We start from the raw sequence: 15,765 nt of genomic DNA, 5'->3' as shown, positions 1-15,765 counted from the left end.
GATAGAGTGTCAGACTACAGATTGAAGGGTCCCAGGTTCAATTCCGGTCAAGGACATGTACCTTGGTTGTGGGCACATCCCCAGTAGGGGGTGTGCAGGAGGCAGCTGATTGATGTTTTTCTCTCATTAATGTTTCTAATTTTCTATCCCTCTCCATTCCTCTCTGTAAAAAAAAAAAAAAGAAAAAAAAGTATTATAAAAAAATAAAGAAAGAAATTTGCTAAGTGGCTATGCAAAGTTAACTGACTCACAGAGGAGATGGCCTTAGTCTCATTCACCAATGGGCTGAAGTGAATCAAGACTCTGATCACATCCCTAAAACAATGAACCCAAGGATTGGTGGCTGTACTGTCCTCAAGAGTAGTTCAATAGCATCTTGTACCTGGCTAGGGAGGTTGGAACAATTAAAATTAACCATACCTGATAGAATTCCCCCAAAGGCCACATGATATTAATTGAAATGCAAGAAAAAAGGTTAAATAGATGTAAATTGTACATAGTCTCTACATTGTTCACTAATTTACATATAGGTTCTGATGTCATTTTAGGTGATTCAGGTCTCAGTTCTAACATTACTGTATTGATCTAAAGATACTTGTCTACTTCATTCATTCATTTTCTACCACTTTACACATTTAGGAATTTCCTTTTAGTGTGCTGACTACTATTAAATACAACCTTTCACAGTTTTGTTTACTATTGTTCTATGCTTCCTTCATTCTTGCTTATTGATTCCTTGCTCATCAGGCTCAACTATTGTAAACACTCAAGATTGACCAGTGTGACTCTAGACCTTCCTCTGTTCTCCCTTAGACCAGTTCTCTGACTCATGTCTTACCAATCCCCCTTGCTATTCATACCACTGGAGCTGCAGTGGTTTCCTTGCTATTTTTCAAATACCGCAACCACCACTTCCTGTCTCAAAGCCTTTGCATTACTTTCCTTTTGAGTTGGAAAGTTCTGACCACCAAAATCTACATGCTTCATGCTCTCACTTCTTTTAGGTCTCTTCTCCATATGCCTTGTTGTCTCTACTCACAAATCACAGGCAATAAAACCATTCCCTTTGACATTGTCTTAGGTTAAAAGAATTTGCCTTCCTCAAGATTCTGTCCTTTTTTAGGAACAACAATATCAAGAATATGTTCAGTGAAAATGCCACCTCTTGGGTTTTCTGAGGCTCTTGTTAAACTAAGTCTCAGTTTAGCTTTTCCCTCTGTTCAAACTTGCTTCCTTCTCTCTCTGATGTGTATTGGTCCCTATTAAACTTCCTGCTAACAAATCTCCATTACAGAGACTGTTTTCCCAGAAACAGAAGATCGTTCTTACCTGGAGTATAAGCTGCATGAGAACATGTTTTTGTCTGTCTGATTCACTCTTATTCACCATTGCTTCACCCAGTGTATAGAGCACAAGGTGCTGAGTTAATATCTGTTGAACAAAGAAGCGAATGAAAAAACAGTACATCTCCTCCCCAAAGAAGAATTTATGGACTTGAATGGATTCTACATGTTTTTACTGGGAGACAATGCACAGCTGCTTTCAAGAGATGTGTTTACTCCTTTAAAGAAAGAATGCTGACACACTATGAAAACCTCTCTGGATCATTTATCTTGCACATCACAATTCCAGATTTTAGTGCTTCCACCAAAACCTCTGAGTCACTCCAATGTGATCCCATAGCTCATTTGACCTTCCTAGAAAGTAAATGAAGAAGACATATGAGCAGTTATCTCTATTTTTTTTAAGTGATGAAACAGAAGTTTAGAAAGTTTAAATGGACTCATCTAAGGTCATTTGTGATTAGCACATGCCATGACTAATACTGAAACTCAAGTCTTCTGAATTTTTGTGCCACATTCCTTTGTATTATGTTGTTAAGAATAAACCCATCTATTAACGACTGTGTTGATTTAATATAAATACTTGCCCCCCCCCCCCCCCCCCGGCACACACACACATCTGACTTGCTCAAGCTTTATTTAAAACTTAATATCCTTGTTTAAGTAACCAGGCATCCCTCTTTGATTAAGATTCTCAAATTTCTCTGTAGAGTTGAAACAACTTGAAAATTAAATAAAGAGATTCTATTGCTTTTAAGATTTATTTGTGAAGTTCTTAATACACACTGCAGGGAATAGTAATCATTATGCCATTGATCTTCACAAGAGTCTCCAATTAGGCCTGTCAATATAACTTTCTTATGTAAAGTCTAAGTTTGAATAGAAGATATGCACAAAGTACTTAATTTACAAAGGACATATCTTATATTGATGCAGAAATCTGTCTTTATGCACCCATGTGTATACACAAAATACACAAAACAAGAAATAAATGTAATCAAGACATGTATAATAATTCTAACTAAGTAGTGTTTAATTGCATCCATTATTTTTGACCTCATAACAAGCCTCTTGAATCTCATGGAAAATCACTGAGAACATCTGAACAATATGAAGACACCAAAGCTGTTTTAGAGAAACATTTTTCAAAGGAATGAGTCATGCCAACATGGAGCTCTCCTGATGTGGTGAGTGCAGGTGAACCTGCCAGAAATGCCAGGCAGGACAAGATGGTGAGAAGTTGGACTACTCCAGCTAATGGCTTTGGCTCAAGGGCTCATCATTGACCTGACCTTTTTAGAATTGTGCTATAGTCCAAGATTACTTTCAACCAATCCTCCTTCCTTGCCTCTCACCTTCCAGAAATACTAGATCTGTACTGCCGTCTAAAGGCTCTCCTGGTTCTTCTCCCCTGGATATATCTCTTGTATGTACACCTAAACCCACATCAGCATCTGCCTCTCAGCGATCCGAATAAATGCAAACGATAAAGACTTCATATCAGACAGAGTGTCCCACCTCCACCTCCACCTCCACACTTCTTATTCTCACATGCAAGATTCAACATATTCAAAGTAACCCAAGTTTTTCTTTCAATTACAGTTGACATTGAATATTAGATTCAGGTGCACAGCAGAGTGGTTAGATACTTATATAACTTATGAAGTGATTCCCCCAATTGTTCCACCTGGCACCATACATGGTTATTACAATACTAGAGGCCTGATGCACAAAATTTGTGCACTGGGGGGAGGGGTGGGGGGAGGTGTCCCTCAGCCCAGCCTGTGCCCTCTTGCCTAAGCTGGCAGGTGGACATCCCTCTCCCAGTCCAGGACCTCTTGCTCCTTACCGCCAGCTTGCTTGCTGCTCCTTACAGCTCAGCTCACTGCTCTTTAGTGCTGCCATGGAGGCAGGAGAGGCTCCCGCCACAGCCCAGCCACTGCACTTACAGGCCATGAACCCTTCTATGGGAGGGCACTGACCACCAAGGGGCAGCTCCTGCATTGAGTGTCTGCCCACTGGTGGTCAGTGCACATCATAATGACTGGTCGTTCTGGTCATTCTGCTCTAACGGTCTCTTAGGCTTTTATTATATAGATTATTGACTATATTCCTATGCTGTAATTTACAGCCCGTGACTATTTTATAATTGCCAGTTGGTACTATTAATACTTAATTCTGATAACCTCATTCAACTGATCTCCAAAACCTCCTCCCATCTGGTAACCCTCAGTTTGTTTTCTGTGTCTATGAGTTTGCTTTTGTTTTGTTTGTGTGTTTATTATTTATTTTTAGATTCCACATATAAGTGAAATAATATAATATCAGTCTTTTTCAACCTGAGTTATTTCACTTAGCATAATACACTCTAGGTCCATACTGTCACAAATGATAAGATTTCATTCTTTTTATGATCATGTAATAGTCCAAAACATTACTTTAAAATGGCATATGCATCCCTATGTTTCTTGCAGCATTATTTAAAATAACCCAAGTTTTGGTTATTCATCATTAAGTGTCCAAGAGACATGCAGAAACCACTTTAGTGGAATTTTACAAGACACAGCCCCAGAATGTGCAAAAAAGATATTTTTTCTTAATGTTGCAATTTGTCATGGTTAATTTTGGGGTGGTTATGATAGAAAAAATAACCATGGCTGAGATTTTCAGGAATTGTGGCATGTTATGGATTCAAATGGAGAAATGCGATAACATCTTTCTCAGCTTGAGAGGGATAAGTGATATGGAGCTCTAGATAAGTAAAAGAAGATACAAGAACTGTCACAAGGTCAGGCAACTGTCCCTGTTGCCCTTAAAGGAGGGAGGAAAAGTATCTTCTGAGTGACGATCTTCATCAGCAGGGATGGGTTTGTGGCAACTGTTTTATTCCTTGATATGAAGCTAGTTACACTATAAATCTTATAATGCAATCGTAAATAAACCATTTCCCCCCCTGAATATCATTTGTGTTTATTCTGATATTCTATATAAAGATGCATGAGAGTCTTATCAACATGGCTCAGTGGTTGAGCATTGACTTATGAACCAGGAGGTCATGATTTGATTCCTGGTCAAGGCATATGCCCAGATTATAGCTCAATCTCCAGTGCGGGGTATGCAGGAGGCAACCAATTAATAATTATCTCTCATCACTGATGTTTCTGTATCTCCCCCCCCCCTGAAACCAATACAAACATATTAAAAAAAAAGACTATCAAAATACTCGTTGATAGTCATTGCATCTTGGGACATAACATTATCAGAGTAAGTACATTGAAAGACATGGCACTTACCATCAGCTCTACCAGCAATCAGCCACCACCTTTAGGTAAATCACCATAATCTCTCTGAGTTCAAGTCCTCACATGTTGTAATACCCAGGATCCTTAGCTCTTAAAACATCATGCATATTCAATGGAGATGAAATTTTTACAAGGGTTATATAAAAATTAGAAAGGTTGGACAAGAATAATACATTTTTTTCTCTTTACAAAAAAAACTTCTATGCCATAAAATTAGCAAAATTTAAACCTCCCATTGTTTCACTTGTTAGAACAAAAATTGCACAGTTTGAATAAGGGGGGGGGGCAGTTATTGTGACCTTTCCTGTATGTTGCACATGTCCTTTGTGGTTTTCAACTCTTAATGCACTGTGTTTGTGTTGGCTAATGCTGGGCAGATCATCTCACTTCCATCTACAGGCAAGAATATAGATTTTTAAATGTATCCCCTATAATTTATAAACCAGTGACCACTAATAAAAATGACCTGGAGTTTAAATTTGAATCACTTTCTCCCTCAGCAGGTTCCTGTAGTGGCATTTACATTTCTGTTTAATATTTTATTCCTAAAATTAAAATATCAGAAACAAAATCACATCTCCCAACCCCAGGCCTCCATTATTAATTCTAACATCAGGTCCAAAAGGTCTCCTTTTTTCTATGCCCGTGGGCAATACGCAATGCAAGTATTCTTATATCCCCTTTGTGTATTGACAGGGCCTCCAGTGAATCCTCCCAATATTTCTAGTTCCTTATTCCTTCATTTCACTGCAAATTATAGCTGTTAAGGCATTGGCTTAGCAGTGTAGGTCTCTTAAACTGAAATCAACAACTTCCTATTAGATAAAGTTCATACTGTTTAGCCTGACATTCAAAGCCATCTACATTCTGATTCAAAGCTTTCCAACAACACTTGTCATTATTCTTCTCTATTAATTTTGTTCTCTCTCTCTCTCTCTCTCTCTCTCTCTCTCTCTCTCTCTCTCTCTGTGTGTGTGTGTGTGGTGGTGTGGGGGGGAGTTAACTACTCACTAATTTCAGGACCAAGGTTGTATTTTCCACCTTCATGTTTTTTCCCCCACCCCAAATGCTCATTCCCCCTAAAATATCACTCTTTTAATGGCATTGAGAGATATTTAAAGCCCTTCATCTTAAGCCAAGATACAGAAAGATTAGATAGACCCTGATGACTGTGCCCAATAGCTTGCAGTGAGTTGGCAACTTGAATGAAACGAATACCAAGATCCTGTGGGTTCTAATGCAGTATTCTCTAAGAACCAATTTAAATGTGACCCTGTCATCAATCCTTCACGATTAAGTCAGTTGGGAATTTGCTCTGATTTTTCTGAATCCCTATATCACTTTTACTGTCTCTATAATTCACATGAATACTAACCACAATGGTGCTTTGTGATATCTCTTCATTTTTCCTATTGATTTTTAAATTACAAAAGTACTAACCATTTGCTATAATACATTGAAACTGCATGGAGATGCACAAAGAACAAATGGGAAGATGACTAGCTACTACCCTATAAGTTCTCCACCTACAGTAACAACTACTAAGAATGTATTATTGTTTAGCATTATTTTTCTATGCATCTGCCAAAGTATGTAGTTAGTGTACCTAGGGAAAGAGTCAGTCTATTCTTTACAGAGCTCATATTTAATCTTACACTTGCATTAACTCTCTTTTATTCTCTCTCCCAAGTGTGCATATGCACATGTGTATTCACAAGCACACATTTAATGTGATCATTTGACAACCAAATGATCACATTATATATAGAACTAGAGGCCCAGTGCATGGATTCATGCATAGTTGGGGTCCCTCAGCCTGGCCTGCACCCTCTTGCAATCCAGGACCCCTTGGGGGATGTCAGAGAGCTAGTTTTGGCCCAATCCCCACAGGCCAGGCTGAGGGACCTCACTGGTGCACAAATCCGTATGCCAGGCCTCTGGTATGCATATAAGATCTTTGGTTAATCTCTTTCTGCTCTCCCCTGTCCCTCCTTACCTCTGAGATTCATCAGTCTGTTCCAAGTTTCCATGCCTGTGCACTGAGTGTCTGCCACCTGGTGGTCAGTGCATGTCATAGCTATTGACTTGTTGGCCAGTCGGCTGGTTGACCAGTAGCTTAGTCTTTTATACATATAGATATATATAGATTAGGTATTTATATAGTTATTTTATACATGTGATTATAATTATATGAGTAGGGTCCCTAGGTCTGGCTGGTGATGAGGACCAATCTGTGGGAGGACCAGTGGGGTGGTCAGGGGACCACCTGCTGGCACCCACCTTGGCCTGCCTGGCACTGCCTGCTCAATGGCCCTGTCCCCACCACCACTGCTGGTCTCCTCCTCTAGGGGAAGTGACTGGAGGGGCGGTTGGGAGGCAGTGCTGCCTGCTTGCTGGCCATCCATGCCTCCCCATTGCCTCACCGCTGCCCACTTGCCAGCTAGCCACCCCCACTGCGACTGCTAGTCGCCTCCCTCTGTGGGGTGATCAGGGTCCTACTGGCACCCGCCTTGGCTGGCCTGGGGCCTGTGGGCTGGGGGCAGTTCCTGCATTGAGCATCTGTCCCCTGGTGATCAGTATGCATCATAATGACCAGTTGTTTCACTGGTCATTCTGTTGTTCAGTCAATTTGCATATTAGGTTTTTATTATATAGGATATAATTTAATGTGTATATAATATTTTGGATTGTTCCAATGTTTTGGTATGACTAGCAATTTGAAATTGAGTATTTATGCTCTTGTATAGAAGACTTTTATAATATTTATAGGATATATTATTAGAAAAGAATTTTTATGTCAAATGTACAATATATACATTAAAACATTTTATAAAGTTTACAAGCAAAATTCACCATCAGCACATAAGAGGATTCATTTCTTCCTTATACTCACCAATTTGATGTTGTAAATAAATACTTTCTTTTTTCTCTATATAGTTCCTATCTTTTCCCCATTTTCTTTTTTTTTAAGTTTTTTTTTTGTTTTGTTTTGTTTTTAATATAATTTATTGATTTTTTACAGAGAGGAAGAGAGAGGGATAGAGAGTTAGAAACATTGATGAGAGAGAATCACCGATCAGCTGCCTCTTGCACATCCCCTACTGGGGATGTGGCCGCAACCAAGGTACATGCCCTTGAAAGGAATTGAACCCGGGACCTTTCAGTCCGCAGACCGACGCTTTATCCACTGAGCTAAACCGGTTTTGGCCATCTTTTCCCCATTTTCAACATTTCTTTCATTTTTCCCTTGAATTTTCTTTTTACATATTTTGCTATGAATTGGCTTTGTAAAAATGATTTTTTCTTATTAAAGTTAGAATGAGAATTTCCAGTAGAGATTTTCTCTCCATCTTTGTTTTCTCTGGAGTTTTTCCATACTGAACTTGCATAAGGTAGGTATTCTGTAAATGTTCCTCATTCACCTTTCTATGACAGACTGTTAATTTTGAAAGCTGATTTAGGCAGAAATAAGAGATAACTAAGGACAGATACATGCAAATTGTGGGGTTAAGAAGATTGACCACCAGGTTCATTGACCAGATACTAAGTTTGTATAAACAATGGAGTTAGGGACATTCATCCCCTTTTCTGACGTATCAGACCATACTGCTTAGAAAGCAATCACCATATTCATTATTTATTCCACTGCCTGCATCCCTCTCCACACCTAGTCATGCACAATTTAAAGCTCTCTTTACCTTAATGTTTTAAATTCATATTATGTTATCATGAGTAAAAGACATAGGCCCGATCCATGCCTTTTTCTTAGTTGGATGATAAAATAACCCATTCCTTATATGCAGCTGAATAAAATAAATAGGCATAATGGGTGGAAAAATAGGGGAAAAAATAATCTTCATCCTTTTGCTGTGACACTTGAATATATATATATCTCAAGACATGACTTAGGCCCTGGCTGGTGTGGCTCAGTTAGTTTGAGCGTCATCCTGCGCACCGAAAAGTCACCAGTTCGGTTCCCCATCAGGGCGCATGCCATGGCTGCAGCTCCCTCCCCAGTAGGAGCCAGTCAAGTTACGTATGGCTCTCACATAGATGTCTCTCTCTCTTCCTTTCCCTTCCTCTCCCTCTAAAAGTCAATAAACTAGTCTTTACCAAAAAATAATGAAAGAAAAGAAAGGAAGAGAGAGGCTTATTGAGCCTGTGCAGCTCAGAGAAAACCTACTTATTTTTATTTATTTGTTTGTAATTGAATTACTGGGATGACATTGGTTCACAAAACCATGCAGGTTTCAAGTGTCCAACTAAATAAGATACGATCTGCACAGCATTGTGCGCCCATGGCCCACAGTAAAGTCTCTTTCTTTCCCTATCTTTCTTGCAAACCTACTTCTTTATATCACTTGATGAAGTAGCGAGCCATCAGCTGCCCAAGGAAAGAAATCCTTGAAATCGAACCCAAGTGTCTGTCAAATTGGATATTCTTTCTATTCTGTCACTGAGTTACACGGGTTTGAATGAAAAGTATAGGAAAAATTTTGAGAAATGCTTATCTTTCTTTAAGTGTTCCATAACCAGACGGAGCTCTGTCTCTGACACTGTCAAGAGTTTCTGAGTGGGTTGCCGTTTCTCCGTGTTCCTGGGAGCGCAGACTCACATCACTGCTCTTCTTCCCCATCATTTCCTCTGCATCCCCATTCCCACATGACTGATTTCTCCCATTCCAGTATTCCGACTGCTCCCCAGTTACCCCACTCCGCTCATGGTCTTGACTCTCTGTCCCCTTCCTGTCACATAGGCCAATAACGTAAGGATAGGCATTGGTACTTGCATCTGTAATTCCACATGTTTATTTATTTCTCAAGACTACTTAGGAAAGGTTTACAGCACTTCTGCTCAGCAGAAGAATAAACACAATGCTACTTCTGTGGCTGATCTCCTTCCTTTGTGTTGTGATCTATTTCACTCTTTTTCCTTGTAACATCTTGACCACCCCCTTGACACAATAGCAACTCGTTCTAACAATGTGCTATTCTAATGCTTTCCTGTGTTTTCCTTCTTTTTAATCTTTACTTTTGAAAGTATTACCTAATACTTATATCGCCTTTTCCCCCATTGACCTCTTCTAGCCTGCCCCTGACCTCCACCCCAGGCCTTCATCGTCCTATCGTTTGTGTCCCTGGGTTATGCATATAGACACACAAGTTCATTGGTTGATCTCTTCCCACCCACCCACTTTCCCCTGCCTTCCCTCTGAGGTTTGACAGTCTGTTCCACTCCTCTATGTCTCTGGACCTATTTTTGTTCATCAGTTTATTTTCTTCCCTGTTTTCTTTCTACTCATCCAATTATCTAAATATCCCCCTCTGATATAATTCCCCTCTCATTTCTCACTTATATTTTAGTGCTTCAATTGTTTTTTTCTTAAGAATTTATACATCTTTCCCTTTTTTTCCCAGAGGCCCTTTAGGTGGCAGCTCTTAATATTTCCTCTGCTGGTTTGTTATGTAAAGGTCTCTAAAAGAGTTGTTAGGGAGCCAGTAAGCTCTGTGATTTATGACTATTGCTCAAGCAATCATAGAGCTGGGAAGCTGAACACAATACAAGAATCTCAAGGGAAACAAGAACTGAGTGTAAAATAACATAAACCTCTGATTTCAAAAGGATATTTACAATAATCTAGTCAAGCCTCAGTATTTTTTCATAAGATGATACTGCAGCTTCAAAGACTATAAGTAACTTACCTAAGATCACACTGCAAATGGGGTGGCTGAACTGAGGGAAAAAAAGTAACTCGTCCCAAACTTTCTGCTTGCCACTTAGGTCCCTTCCTCAATAACTTCCATTACAGTCACTTAACTATATTTCAAGGTCCAGCATTAAACACAAGTGATGCGAATCCTCTCTCATTAATAGGGGTACACAGATCTGGTGCATGTCAAGGGAGTTACTTTCCATGGAAGGGAAGTCAGTCTGACAACAGCTCAGGAGCTCACAATTGCATTGTTTTTAGAGCAAACTGCCTCTCTGTTCTGCCTTCTAAATTATAGGGGAGGAAAACTCCAAGCTCCTAATAAAGTTTTAAATAGACTACATGGAATGGCATGCTAACTTTGAATAACTATGCCACCCAGGAGAGCCTTATCATCATCCTGGCAGACAAGGGACTGTGGCCATTGCCAGAATGGAGATGATGACCAACTCAATCAAAGAGGACGAATTGCATCAGTTTCTTTTCCAGTGTTATGCTTGAAAAGAGAAGCACTCGCTGCTCTGGGTAGTGCATGATAGCTGCTTGCAAGCAGTTTCATTGGACTTACAAAGCTTCTGTTTTCAGATTTCTTTCAAGATTTCAAAAGAATGGGAAGGGGGCATGACATCCCAAATGTTGGCCCATCGCTGTGACTGCTTACTTCCATGAGGGTACCTTCCTTAGACAAAAAGTAGACCCCATTAATTTTCTGTCCCCTCTAAATATTTGGGAGGGGATTTAGTATAGAGGGTTTCTGGGGAAGAGAAGGAAGCATTTAAACTGTAGATATTAGATACCCTTTTTATACAAATTCAGTAAGCAACTTTTGTGTTAATGTTGTATATTTTTTATTTGTTTGGGACACACAAGGTGATCTCTCATGGGAGGAAATCTCAGAAATGATATTGCTTTAGTTTAGAGTGCCAAATAAAACGCAGAATACTCAGTTAAATTTGAATTAAAAAAAGTGTAATTTTTAAGTATAAATTGTTTTCAAATTTTCACAGAGGCATAAGTACATTTTAAAAGACTTCCTTGTTTATCTAAAGCTCCAGTTTAATTGGGTGTCCTTGTATTTGTATTCACTAGCTCTGGCAACCCCTTTTTAGATATAAGTATTAAATCAAATATGGATTCCTTTTCCTCTGAAATTTTATAGAAGTCCAATGATGTAAGAATCAGGAAGCTCCTATACAAACAGTTAAAAGACAAAAGGAAAAGAGAAGAGAGACTAAAATAGCATGGAAATTACACCAATAATTTTAAAATGGTTTCTGAATATACCAAAAAAATGTGTCTTTACTTTATAGAATGAAATTATGATTTTTGCTATCAACATAACCTTTGATATCACAAATACAGTAGTTAAAATATTTAAAATCATTTGTTTCTACAGTGATGGTTAACATAGTGAAGAAGGAATGAGTGAAGAAGGAATGAGGTGAGTGAAGAAGGAATACTTCATAGTTGCCAAAATTTAGTGTATTGAATAAGTACAGTAAATGTTCAAATCCAGGATTAGTCACTTATTAGCAATATGAAGTTGTCTAAGTATTTTATATGTTCTGTGCCTCCTTTCATTTACTTGTAAATATGAAATAGCAATAGTGCCTTTTCATAGGTTCTTTGTGATAATTAATTTACATAATGAATATAAATAGCTATTCATTAGCTTGGCAAAGGAATGCCCAATGAATAGCAATGACTTTCTTTCACCTTCCTCTTCATCTTTCAATATATTTATTAAAATATTAAATGGAAGATAGACAATTGTGGAAATAATCAACAATGGACTTCCACACATTAATAAGAAAAAATTAATTTTGGGGGATTATTGAATATCCTAAATACATTTCTGAGCAAAAATAGTCAGATAAATGAGAATATAACATATCTTAGTGGCATATTTGATGTTAGGAATGGATGACTTTGAACATATCTCTGGTATACAACAAGTTTTTTCAGTAATATTGGTGTACTATTTTACAATGTGCTTGAATACTACAATTCTCTATTATTGTTTCCATAACTTTATCTTTAATAATTGTCTATTTTCTTGATTGTCATTTTTTGAGAGAGAGCTGTTGAAATCTCCAAATATAGATATAGATATGTCAATTTCTTCAGTACATCTATTCATTTTGCTTTGTGTGTTTTGAAAGTTTCTTATCAGGTGAACAAACATTAAAATTGTTATTCCTCCTGATAAATTGATGATTTTATTATTATGAAATGGTATCCTTCATTACTGGTAACATTCCTTGCTCTAAGTTACTTTTTTGAAATTTACATAATTAGACTAACTGTTCTGAAATAATATTAGCATAACATATATTTTCTTTTATTTTTAATAGAACATTATATTTACATTTATTTTAAATTGTATTTTACACATACACACTTAAGTAGATTGTTTATAGATTATGGTGAGGTGCAGCTTATTTGTCAAGTTTGAAAATTTTTGACTTTTGATCTATGAGTGTAGATAATTTATATAATGTATTTTTTAAGGTTCAAATCTACCAACTTGATAGTTGATTTCTATTTTGTCATGTTCCTATTTCCATTTTTCTCTTTTCATGCTCTCTTTTTTATTATCTTTTATTTTATTCCATAGCTTTTATTGGCTTTATATTTTATAAATATTTATATGCTATATAAATGTTAGTGGATCTTTTAAGGTTTACAGTACCATCTCAGGTATAGTGCAAAGATCCTACAATAGTATATTTCTATTGCTCTTTTATCTATCATTGTACAATTGCACCATATAGTAACTATACTGTTGCAAGACATTACCATTTGGGAGAACTGGGTAAAGTTTACACAGGATCTCTCTGTAATATTTCTTATAATGACATATAAATTCATAGGTAATATATATATATATATAATTTATATATTAATATCTGAAAGAGCTCTCAATGGTTAAGAGCTAGAACAATTTGAATAATAAAATAAGTAATGATATTATTATGTTATAATCCCCAAACAGCATAAATAATACCCATGAGTTCATATTAATATAAGTAAATGATTGAAAAGTAAATAAATATAAGAGAGACAGATCTTCCTCCCAGAAGAATTCCAAATATTAAATATAGAAAGAATGAGGGAAATAAAAGCTAACAACAGTAATAATTGCTATCAGCATGATCCATTAATGCATGCTAAAATTTGTGGGTGAAAAGCTTCAAGTTGGAGCAGCATAGTTGGACAGCTTCAAAGTATCTCCCCCAAATGTAGGTTATCCCCCAAAATGTATACACACTTTGAGTAAGTATTAATTCCAGTGGGTTAAATCTGAAAAGAAAGAAACATCAATTGAGTTGTTAAGTCTGTATATATTTTTGGGGACACTCTGTATATATTAATTGAGGGGGTGGTTTTAACAACCAATATCCACAGTTATTTGATATTCCTGTCTCCAAGAGATAGAGAAAAGATCATTCTCTTTTTGGCTGGATTTGGTTACTGATTTCTAATGAGTAGAGTATGAAAGGGGAAAGTAGTAACTTTGCAGAGGAGAAACCTCACCAATACTACCATAAGAAAATGATCCAAGTTAATACCATCAATACTACATCCTGTTAATATTCTGTACCTTGCCCTGCTAAATGGTTAGAGCATCAGCCTGAATACCAAATTATCTAGTCTCTTACATATTTGAAGCCTCCAAAATCATACTACTGCTTTCCCATAAAAGGGGGAGGGATTGCTTCTTTCCATCAAGCATGTTAGGAGGTAAGACAACCTAGTTATAAATATTGTATGAAGAAATACTAGGAAGGGGAGAGCTTTTAAGTCCTCAGAGACCCTTCATAAATAAGCAGAATTGCGATAGCTCCCCTATGTTCCTCTTTGTTCAGTCCTCACCTCAGAAAAACTTCAAGATCCTCTACTACACAGTGTGAAATCTAGTGCTCCCTCCACATATACTTTCCCTCAATGGATCAAGAAGAGGGGATTCAGACAGGTCTACTGTGAGCTGATCGCCTCGTGTCTTTGTTTTCTTCTTCTTTGTTGTTAATTGGAAGAAGTTAAAACCCATTTTGCCAGTGAGTTGCTGTTCATCAGGTAAAGGACTCTTAAGGCATTACCAGTGGGACTCGCTTTTTTACATTGTTGTAGGCATTCCAGTTCAGTGACAACAGATGGAACATCATAGTTAACATTTTAAAAAGAGAGACAATGGAATGAGTTCCACAAAGAAAACAAGGCAGCAGTTGCAATGGCAAAAATAAACAAATAATAAAAGTAAAAGAAATTAGAAGAATTGCTGTTTGGAACTAAACGGAGCACCCAGGGAACTGGAAATGGGGGGATGTGAGAGAAGAGAATGTTAACTCTTTCTTGACCGATTTTGAAGTACTGTTTGTGATGGAATGGGAGCCCTCTAAGGCGACTTAATTTCTTGTATTATCTCACCTTTCTTTTGAGGGGCTAGGGGAGGAAGAAGAGGAACTCAATTCCTTCTGGCACTTGGAATACACCCTGTAGACCTGCATATGAGTGAAGTATAATACTTATTACTCGATTCTCTATGGAATTGTTACTAGACACTAGCTGCTCTAAATAGAAAACAAAATAACTCTGTGTGTGTGTTTGTGTGTGTGTGTGTGTGTGTGTGTGTTTTAAAGACTATCTTTTTTTAATGAGTTTTAATTTCAGACCCAAGTGTTCCCCTGTATTGTAAAGTTCAACATATTCTTTGTATGACTAATTGTGGCTCATTTTATAAGTCCTGTTAATAAAATAGATTATGAGAAGCCCATGATCAGGAATTTCTCTGCAATAAACAGCTTTTAAACAAACAAACAAAAAATATGTTGATTCATGCATTCTTTGTTAATGTTCAGGAAAAAAGTAAAAAGAATGATCATCACTCACCCATAATCACACCCTTCAGACACAATGCCTTCTTCCCCTGCATAATTTTTAAGTTATAATCACAAAGAACTATTATCCTCACTATTTTATGAATTCATTTATTTAATTCTTAAATTTGTCATATAACAAATGTCTTCTAAATCAGCAGAATGTACCAAGAGAAAAAAAAAAGATAAAAAAAAGAAAAAAAGAAAGAAAGAAAAAGAGAAAAACACCACCAACAAAAACCACAAGATTCAAAGTTCTAGGAGATCTCTAAGCACAGTCTAAAACATAAGCTGAGTGGGGAGTGGATGAGGTGACCTAACAAGACCCCCGTGTCTCATATCATATGCCAAGCTCAAGATATGAGCTGAATATATTGCCATCAGAGCAGCTTATATAAACTGGCAAAAATATCCAAGGTCAAGAGTTAATCTTACCAAAGACTCTGCCATTCCAGCTGTGGCTTCACCAAGAATTTCTTTTAGAGAAAGGTGAAGAGGCCCTTCTACACCTGGGATGTGCTTTTATGGGCGCT

This window comes from Pipistrellus kuhlii, unplaced genomic scaffold, assembly GCF_014108245.1.
Source record: "Pipistrellus kuhlii isolate mPipKuh1 unplaced genomic scaffold, mPipKuh1.p scaffold_m20_p_10, whole genome shotgun sequence".
NCBI lineage: Eukaryota > Metazoa > Chordata > Mammalia > Chiroptera > Vespertilionidae > Pipistrellus > Pipistrellus kuhlii.
Note: the sequence above shows the minus strand (reverse complement) of the source record.